Raw genomic sequence first — 10,362 nt, 5'->3', positions numbered from 1 at the left:
TCTTGGCTTATAAAAATTAAATAAGGTACCAAATTTATTTATCTAACTAGGCTACAGACCTGAATTCAAAAATATCTAAACAGTCTCAATAGAAACATTTCACAGTCAAAATGAGAGAAATATAGGGAAACATTGAAATTTGTGGCGCGGCTCTGCGTTTATTTCAACTAGAGGTCTGCGCAGGACTGATTTTACATCCCGCTCCGGCACAAGAAACTCTCAAATGTAAACCCGCGCCGCGTCCCGCGGGCGTCCCGCCCCGTTGCAGACCTCTACTCCAGGCCCGGATTGGCTAATCGGGAGGACCGGGATAATTCCCGGTGGGCCGGTCCGTCTTTTGGCCGCCAGGGCCGGTGTCCCTATAGCTGCCTGCACTCACAGCAGTCGCACTTTTTTATTATTTATTTATTTATTTATTTATTTAACCATAGCCTCACTCTTTTTATTCATTATTTTACCGCAGCTCCACTCTTTTTATTTATTTTCTCGCAGCCCCATGAGCAGAATACAGCCTGCAGGTTAATGATGACGTAATTAGCATTCGACTTCCCCGACAGCGGCACTTTGCTCAACAGATCCAAATCAGTTGTTAAGAGATACACGAGAGATGAAAAATGGATAATAAAAAGCGAAAACGTGGCGCTGAAAAGGCCAGAATTTAAAAAAAGAAAGCTCTAGAAACTGACACGGCCAAATGTACTAAGCTGAGTACATTTTTCGTTAAATCCAGCGGCAGCGAGAGTACAACAACACATGAAGACGATGAAACGGCCGGTAAGTTAACGTTAAGCTAGTTAGGAGCAGTGCAAAACAACGATGTCTGCAAACCACCGTTCATGCTTATGTATCGAACTTTTTCTTGTACTGTAGCTCTTCGGCAGCAGCAGCCTCTAGTCCAGTTAGCTGCTAACAGTGAAGAGCCAGGCAACGTAACGTTACCAAGCACCAGTCATGAGCCCAACACACTAGAATGGGCAGGTAGGATTGTCATTGAGTGAATATAAGAATTCGAATAATTAATATTAATATTAATGAATATTACACCTGCTCAATGAAAAATGCCCTGAGATAATTAATGACATCAGATAATTCACTACATTAATAAATCTGACTTAACTTGATCAGAAAGCTAAAAAGGGGAAATTTGTGGTGAGAAATATTACCATTTTTTAAATTTCATTTAGTGTCAGACGCAGAGCCAGGACCCAGTTGTACCATGCAAGAGACTCTCAATGTGGAAAACACAGGTAAGCTGTTGTACCACAGGTTAAAAAAAGTATTGCAGATAATAGTGCAATACTTGTTTTATTCTTTATTTGTGTTTAAGGACTGGATATCTGTGAACAATTTTGCACAGAATATATATTCAGATATTGCAGAAAAGGACATTGTGATGTTTTAAAGAATAGTGTTGGAGATTTACCCTTTAATGTTCTCATATTTATGAAAAATATTTGTATTGTTATAAAGTAGCTGTTTCCTTGAAAAAGACATGATAGTGTCATTAGAAAGTTTAATACATTTTATTTTAATCTTTATTTTATACATATACACTTAGGCTACTGTATTTGCACTGAATTGGAAATGACGTTATTTTAATATAGTCAGTCTTGAACTAAAGTGGGCCGGTGTAAGGCTTGAAAATCCAGGGCTGAAAAGGAGTCCCACTCCGGCCCTGCTCTACTCTACAAGACAATTTGCAACTTAATTATCTACGGTATCTTTATAGTACATACTTCTCCCAACAGTTCGAGTCTGCGGTAAAATCGCTCATTTCTGGGATCAAAGGTGATCTCAGGAACTTCGTTTCTCCACTGAGGACAAGCCATGTTGCAGTAAGACAGAAACCGACGAAGTAGCATCCAGTAACTAGGCAACGGAACAAGGTACGTTCCATAATTACGTAACGCATCGGATATTCGAACGAAAACATGAAATAACTTTTTTTTCCCCTCCAACAAATTACAGGTATTACATAAAACGTTTCTGCAAACACACCCATTGGCATTAGTTCGACCAAAAAAAAAAATCTGTTTCAGTAACAATATACACCTCTAGTTTTCATGAGAATATTAAATCAGCCATCCGACACGCTTTTACTGTCAGGTACCCAAACCTAAGGGAGGGAAACAAACACCATGCGCAGCGGCTGTAAATGGCGGAGCGCTGCGCGGAGAGGAAGCCGGCAATTAGCCAATGTAGCTATTGCCATGGTATTTTTTTATAAAGGGGAATCAAAGTTGCATTTAGTTAAGTATATTTATAATTTAATTTAGTAATCGCACTCTTATTGTGCTGGCGTAATATACGATTAATAACAAAAAAAGAAAGGTGAAAATATATATATATATATACACGATTCCTATGATAAGCAAGTCGCAAGCACGGACATCGTTGAACTCTGGAAATGAAAGTTAGTTACAAGAACGTAGACCGACAATTTCCCTTTGTGGCATGACACGAAGGATGTATTTAATGTTGCTTTGCAGCTTGTTTTACTAAAATGTAATTCCACAAGCTGTGCATTCTGTTGATTTGTGTTACATATTTTCCTCCTCACTTTTTTCACGATGGATTTGGAAAGGCCAAACAGACAGACCACGTGTTTCTGACCTGGTTGCTAAACTTCTGTAACCCCTGGGCACAACTAGCACATTGGGTGGACATCTTCCAGTGACATGACTTCAAGGTTCACCATCGGCCAGGCAAGCTCCAACCACACCCTCTCTCATTGCCCCTGTAGGACGGATGACTCCTGTTGCTGCCGCCACATCAAGGAGCACAGCCAGAGGAGGCCCATGGCAGCAGCAGTGCAGGTGACCATTGGTGGCAAGGGACTGGAGACCGTTGACTGCCAATGGCTGCAGATGGAGCAGGAGAATGACCTGGCGCTGGCTGGCTGCAGGTGTGGAAGCAGCTGAAGTGGAAGGAGTCCTCTTCTCTCAACCTGGAGACCAAGGCCTTCTACTCACAGTGGGGGGGGGGGCTCACAGAGCACAATGGGCTGCTGTACTGGTGCTAGCAGTTTCTGCACAGAGAGACACACCTGCAGGCACCCTGGAGCCTTTGTCCCACAGTCCGGATGGCAGTGCATGGTGCAACAGCAGCCAGGTACCATACCGAATGCATGAATTTACATTATTCATTATTACATTGTAAATATCTCTAAATGTCTTTTTCAGATGCTCACCAACCAGGGGGAATCAGAGGAAATTTTAAGCCAATGTAATATTGTAAAAATGCTCTATTTCAAAAATTGAACTGAATGTTGCTTTCTGATTGCAATTGTTTAATCTTTATAAGGAACGCTGACTCTGGGTAAGACCTGGACTGAGCAGTGCTTGGTGGCACAATTTTCACAATTTTCACCCCACTGTATGCTAATATGCATCATAAGCTATGTCATTTGCCTTTTACACGGTGCAGTGTGAACGTGAAAGGTTTTTCTTAAGAAACCCCAGTCAAAAAAAAAAATTAATGCATTAATGCAGACATAGACTTACTTTGAGCCAGAGTGGAGGACAGCAGCACTGTCATCAGGAGGAAGAAGGCAGAGACCTTATGGGACTTCATGAAGGGGGTGGGGTGAATCAAAAAGAAAGACAAGAGAAGAAAAAACATTTAGTACTTAAAACACCTAAAATATACTGACCACATACTCAGCCAGGTGGCTCCATGTGGTTTGAAAAACAGCCCGTGACATCATCGGGGATTCCACCCACCCGCACCACAGTCTGTTCTCCCTGCTGCCTTCGGGGAAGAGGCTTTGCAGTATTAAGACCAGAACAGCCAGATTCTGCAACAGTTTCATTCCTCAAGCCATCAGACTCCTGAACTCATAACAGTCAGAATTGGGTTGCTAGTGCATGCTAACTTCAGTCAGAATGTCTGTATTAGGATAAATTCACAGACGATTACGTCACCCACGTGATATGGAATTAATCCTTTTTACTATAATATTAAGTTATAATTATGGATTAATTCTGATCGCGTGTGGACTAATCATCCTGAAATTTGGATCAATCGTCCATGATTCACCCCAAATGTCACTACACTGCACGAACAAGTTATTTGCCGATCCCCTGTAAAACCTAATTTTGCCGTAAATAACTTGGGCTGATAAAAGAAGCCAGGATGCTCATCTGGGCCATTAGATCGGCATGCAGGATGCTTATCTTGGTTTCGGGAGATAGGGTGGGGGGTCGGTATACAGCACCCTATATTGCCTGTAGGGGGGGAACAGGGAGGTGTTGCGCAAAGACACCTGGCGCCAGGACGCCCATTGAAGTATGTTATCGCAAGCAGAATCACTCGGACAAAAGGGGAATTGGAACACCATATATTGCCTGGGGGGAAGGAGTGAGCCTGGCCAGCTTACCCCCTGCCCACACGCAACTCTAAATTTAGTATAAAGGAAGGGGGAGAACCCAGTACTGACCGGAGTTCAGCCGTGGGATAGAGCGCGCATCGCCCGGCACTTTCTCGGAACTCACGTGTTGGTCTCCTGCCAGGACTGAAAGGGCTCCCCAGTCCATGTGTGAAGGTGGGTGATGATAGCACGTCCGAGTGTAAATAGCTTTGCAACTGCTTCTGCTTTCCATTGATTGTTGCGAGTAAATTATCGCCGCTTGTGATATTTCGTAACTTTCTATGTTTCCTTGCTTCTTTTATGTATAATTGCTTATTTTCTATATATATTCAAACCTTTGCACCTAATGTTATTAGCTATAAGATATATATTATTTGATATCCGTTGTAGTACGAGTTATTTTGCATTGCCTTCAATATGATAGCTCAGTATTGGTGTTAATGTGAGGTCATTTTGTATTACTTATTAAAGTGTATTTGAGTGAACCTAAGCGTGCCTGTTTGTTCCTTCGAGAGCCCTATATCCCTCTCTCATCCATTTTAAGACATTTTGGCGTAGTCGGCAGGATCTGAGGGGAAAAAGATATAGGACTAAGGAACAAACATGTTTAGGAGAAAGATAGCAGCGCCCGAGCCTGAAGTGCTCCCTGAGTGGGATGAGACGCAGTTTGCTGCGTTAGCCCAGGAGATAAGGAAAGGTGGAGGGCCTGTTGATTCCTGGACTGCTGCGTTGAGAAAAGCCGAGCCTGAGCAGGTATTGTCGTGCCTTAAAAAGGTTCCGGTTGTAAAGGATCCCGTGCGTGCTCTACAGAGACGCCTATGGATCGTGTTGGCTGCATACAGAATGCAGTATGAGCGCGCAGACCAGATTGAAAGGGAGAAAGAGGGACAAATGAGAGAATTGACTGAGGCATTAGGTCGGATGACCCTGGCACAGGGTCAGGTGGATATTTTACATCAACGCCTGCACCAAGTAACGGGGGTTGCAGAGCGGGCTGCGATGCAAGTAGCAAAAGCCAATGGCAGGAAAAAACGGACACCATGTCCGCGAAAAATTAGAGCATTTGTTGCAACAGCAGCTAATTGGGATCCCGAGCGATGGGATGGCAATATCTGGGACTCAGATGATGAGGATATTGATATTTACAACCCAGATAAAGTCGCGGGTCCTGATCGGGGATCTCTTATGGATCCCCCTCCGTTAACAACTTCTGCACTCCCTATTTCACGGAGAAGGGAAGTGCAAGATCCTTCTGGCCGGAGACCACGGCAGTCTGAGCTACTTGTGGAGGATTTCACACAGAAGGAGATTAGCGATATACGGGAGCGGATGAAGCAGCGACCAGGAGAACCATTAGATAAATGGTTGGTCAGGCTGTATGATCAGGGTGCGGCACAAATATCCATAGATCATATGGATTGTCACCATTTTTGTGATTTAAGCACCGACGCTGTAGTGCGGTCTCAATGTCGGGAGCACAGGCAGCCACCAATAGATGGGAGAAGCAGTGACACTACTCTCCTAGCCCTAATGGGAACCGGGGTGAACCAGCGATACCCCGATGAAAGCAGCTGGCCGGAAAAATCGGGCCAGTGGCAAACATTGTCAGAAGCGATCGCTAGAATGCGAGAGTTGACTATGAGGGCGGGTGTGTATACCGGGCATGTTGATGCACTGGACGATTTGTCCTTAACAATACTGACCCGGAATGCTCTCATAAAAACAGCACCCGCTCAGTACAAGGCAGCAGTGATGTCATTGTTGTTGAATATGGTAGGGGAAAGAATAGGAGATGTGGCGTTCAGATTGAGAGAATTGGGAGATCTAGGAGAGTGGGATAAGTCTAACCATGATGGTGATTACACCTGGGACCCAGGAGTGGGATGGACAATTTAAAATTTCGAGGTATGGTGACAGAGCGACCGGTATTGGTAGGGAAGGTGAAGATGCAACCTTTCCCCAGTCCATACCTCTCGCAAACAAAGTAGTGAGATTGAAGCAGCACCGGATTGGTGGAGCGTAAGAAGCATGGGTTTTAAAATGGAAATGGTATGTAAATGACAAGGGCTATGAGTAAGTGGCGGATGTTGTAGAGAAAGGGGAAGAGATTGTGATATTGACGGTGTTGGTGGAGTCCCCTATATCGTGGGGCTTGAAGAATAGAAACAGCATGTGTGTTGTACGGATGGGGCGGCTAAGTATGTCGATGGTAAGCGAAAGTGGAAAGCTGCGGCATGTAATCTATGTACGCAGCAGATGTTGGAAATGACAGGTGAAGGTAAAAGCAGCGAATGGGCTGATTTGTGAGTAATGGTTTTGGAAGCAGGAAGGGATGAGTGATTGCTATGTTTATACTGATTCCTGGTGAGTAGTGAATGGTATGGCTGTTCGGATGCCTGCGTGGAAAAATCTGAATTAGAGAATTAGGACCAAGGAGGTTTGGGGTAAGAAATTATAGGAGCGAATCTGAAAAACAAGTAAAAAGAATAAAAACACAGGTATGTGGGTTCAGCAACAACAAGACAACCCACCGAAGCCTGCAGAAGTGATAGCTGTGGGACGAAACAACACTGTGGCTGTTACGGAGCCAAGCGCCGAAGGTGGCGACATGTCCCAGCTAATGAATGTTATCTAGGAGAAAACTAATGTGCATGTGAGTTCTTTCCTTATGTGTGAAGGATGACGCAATGGTTCTGGTGATGGGCGTGGCCGACGCCGCTGACGACCTTCGGCAATGCTGCAGTCCCAGGGACCGAGTGGGAGCAGACTTCTACTTTCAGGATCGGATGGAAAGACAGCGCGACGGAGCGGCAGCAAGACATCTTCACATGACCAGCAAACCAATCATGCTTCGTCGTTGAACTGACTCCTGTGAACCCGAACGAGATGTACGTCTGTAGAGGATGCCACAATGGGAAAGAACATTCCCATCCTTGCGTCTACCGGAGTGCCCCTCAAGTGGGTGTAGGAGTGTGACCTAACTCAGTGGAGGAATCGGACTGAATGCACTATGACTATGTGAAACACCAAAATTCAACTAAATAATGTTTTATCAAGTGTTAATCACATTTAGTTCTAATGGAAAATATTCTGGAATATTGATTCCAGTATGAGATTACATCTGAAGCCTGAAATAACTCAGTGTAACGAGACTTTGTGTACTGGCCAATGGTAAATGTATAGTGTAACTACTCCCCAAACTTTATGTAGGTTCCATGTGCTGCCTGTAATAGCTGGACGGGCATATAGGACTTTAAAAGGAAGGGAGAATGACTAGATACCTATACTAACAAAACGTATAATATACGAGATAGAGGATATGTATGCACTACGAATACGTTATGCTATTGGCTGTGTGGAACATCTGTTTATGTATCTATACCCGCAGGTTATATGATCACATTTCTGCACGGGTTATACATTGGTGAATCATGGCCGAGGGACCGAATGTATTAGGATGAATTCGCGGACGATTACGTCACCCACGTGACATGGAATTAACTTTACTATAATATTCTGGAAAGTTATAATTATGGATTAATTCCGATCGCGTGTTGACTGATCGTCCTGAAATTCAGATCAATCGTCCATGATTCACCCCGAATGTTACTAAACTGCACGAACAAGTTATTTACCGATCCCCTGTAAAACCTAATTTTGCCGTAAATAACTTGGGCTCATAAAAGAAGCCAGGATGCTTATCTTGGTTTCGGGAGATAGGGTGGGGGGTCGGTATACAGCACCCTATATTGCCTTTAGGGGGGAGCAGGGAGGTGTTGCGCAAAGACACCTGGCGCCAGGACGCCCATTGAAGTATGTTATCGCAAGCAGAATCACTCGGACAAAAGGGGGAATTGGAACACCATATATTGCCTGGGGGGAAGGGGTGAGCCTGGCCAGCTTACCCCCTGCCCACACGCAACTCTAAATTTAGTATAAAGGAAGGGGGAGAACCCAGTACTGACCGGAGTTCAGCCGTGGGATAGAGCGCGCATCGCCCGGCACTTTCTCGGAACTCACGTGTTGGTCTCCTGCCAGGACTGAAAGGGCTCCCCAGTCCATGTGTGAAGGTGGGTGATGATAGCACGTCCGAGTGTAAATAGCTTTGCAACTGCTTCTGCTTTCCATTGATTGTTGCGAGTAAATTATCGCCGCTTGTGATATTTCGTAACTTTCTATGTTTCCTTGCTTCTTTTATGTATAATTGCTTCTTTTCTATATATATATTCAAACCTTTGCACCTAATGTTATTAGCTATAAGATATATATTATTTGATATCCGTTGTAGTACGAGTTATTTTGCATTGCCTTCAATATGATAGCTCAGTATTGGTGTTAATGTGAGATCATTTTGTATTACTTATTAAAGTGTATTTGAGTGAACCTAAGCGTGCCTGTTTGTTCCTTCGAGAGCCCTATATCCCTCTCTCATCCATTTTAAGACAATGTCCATGTTAACCACAGTCAGTGTGCCCATGCTAACTTCAGTCAGAGCGTCCATGCTAACCCCAGTCAGAGTGTCCATGCTAACCCCAGTCAGAGCGCCCATGCTAAACTCAGTCAGAGCATCCATGCTAAACTCAGTCAGAGCGTCCATGCTAACCCCAGTCAGAGCGTCCATGCTAACCCCAGTCAGAGCGTCCATGCTAACCCCAGTCAGAGCGTCTATGCTAACCCCAGTCAGAGCGTCTATGCTAAACCCAGTCAGAGTGTCCATGCTAACCCCAATCAGAGCTTCTATGCTAACCCCAGTCAGTGCGCCCATGCTAACCCCAGTCAGAGCGTCCATGCTAACCTCAGTCAGAGCGTCCATGCTAACCATAGTCAGAGTGTACATGTTAACTTCAGTCAGAGTGTCCATGCTAACTTCAGTCAGAGTGTCCATGCTAACCCCAGTCAGAGCGCCCATGCTAAACTCAGTCAGAGCGTCCATGCTAACCCCAGTCAGAGCGTCCATGCTAACCCCAGTCAGAGCGTCCATGCTAACCCCAGTCAGAGCATCTATGCTAACCCCAGTCAGAGCGTTCATGCTACCCCTAGTCAGAGTGTACATGTTACCTTCAGTGAGAGTGTCCATGCTAACTTCAGTGAGAGTGTCCATGCTAACCCCAGTCAGAGCGTCCATGCTGACCGCAGTCAGAGTGTCCATGCTAATCCTAGTGAGGAGCATCCATGCTAACCCCCGTCAGCCAGCTTCAGCTTCCATTCTCATCTGTGGTGGAGGGGTTCAAGGTGGCCAAGTGCAGGGTGGCAATGGTACTCAGAGACTCTAAAGACGAGCGTGTCAGCAATGCGGGGGTCATAACAAAAACAGGCCGCAAGTGGGTAGCAGACACCGCAGTTAGGCAAGCTGAAAGCTCCATAGAGTTGAGGGATATCATTGGCAATGTCTGCACTGGCCGGCAGACACTAGGAACCTCCCGTTTCATCCAGTGGGGGAAGGCAACTGTGCAGCAGAGGAGAGAGATGGTGCAAGCCGAAGTGCGGCACCAGGTAGAAGAGACACGGAAGGCGAAGGCTGTCGAACTAGCAACCCAAGGAACTTGGACCAGATGGGACCTCCCAAAAAAGAGGGTCACGTGGACCGAAATCTGGAGGCTGGAACCGTTCCGTGTGAGTTTCCTCCTGAGGTCTGTATATGACACACTCCCGTCACCTGCAAACCTGGTAAGGTAGGGCCTGAGGGAGGACCCACTCTGCAAATTGTGTGGGAAGAATGGCACACTCTCCCACATTATAGCAGGGTGTCAAACAGCTCTGGCCCAGGGGAGATACAGGTGGGGGCATGATCAGGTGCTCAGCGCTCAGCTCCTGGAGCAGGCCAGGAGAAGGCCGCAACCACTCAAGCCACAAACATCAGTGCTGCAGTTCATCAAGGCAGGGGAGCAGCCATCTTCTGCAAGGAGAACCAGGACCAACATCCTCCAGGGGGCACAAGGATGGGAGGTGATAGTTGACCTGGGTAGGAAGCTCATTTTCCCTCCCATCGTCCA

The 10,362-nt window shown here is 45.6% G+C and overlaps 1 long non-coding RNA gene across 2 annotated transcripts; it reads left to right on the top strand.

Moving 5' to 3' along the window:
• The first annotated feature begins 341 nt into the window (after window positions 1-341).
• LOC140593592 (uncharacterized) lies at window positions 342-3,285 on the top strand. Of its 2 annotated transcripts, XR_011993998.1 has the most exons (6): window positions 342-774; window positions 871-978; window positions 1,185-1,247; window positions 1,749-1,886; window positions 2,744-3,111; window positions 3,183-3,285. It is a non-coding gene; the product is annotated as an uncharacterized lncRNA (long non-coding RNA). The 2 variants fall into 2 exon arrangements; XR_011993997.1 differs by having other exon boundaries at window positions 342-978.
• The last annotated feature ends 7,077 nt before the right edge of the window (window positions 3,286-10,362 follow it).

This window comes from Paramormyrops kingsleyae, chromosome 12, assembly GCF_048594095.1.
Source record: "Paramormyrops kingsleyae isolate MSU_618 chromosome 12, PKINGS_0.4, whole genome shotgun sequence".
Taxonomy (NCBI): domain Eukaryota; kingdom Metazoa; phylum Chordata; class Actinopteri; order Osteoglossiformes; family Mormyridae; genus Paramormyrops; species Paramormyrops kingsleyae.
Note: the sequence above shows the minus strand (reverse complement) of the source record. Positions and strands in the feature narration are given on the sequence as shown.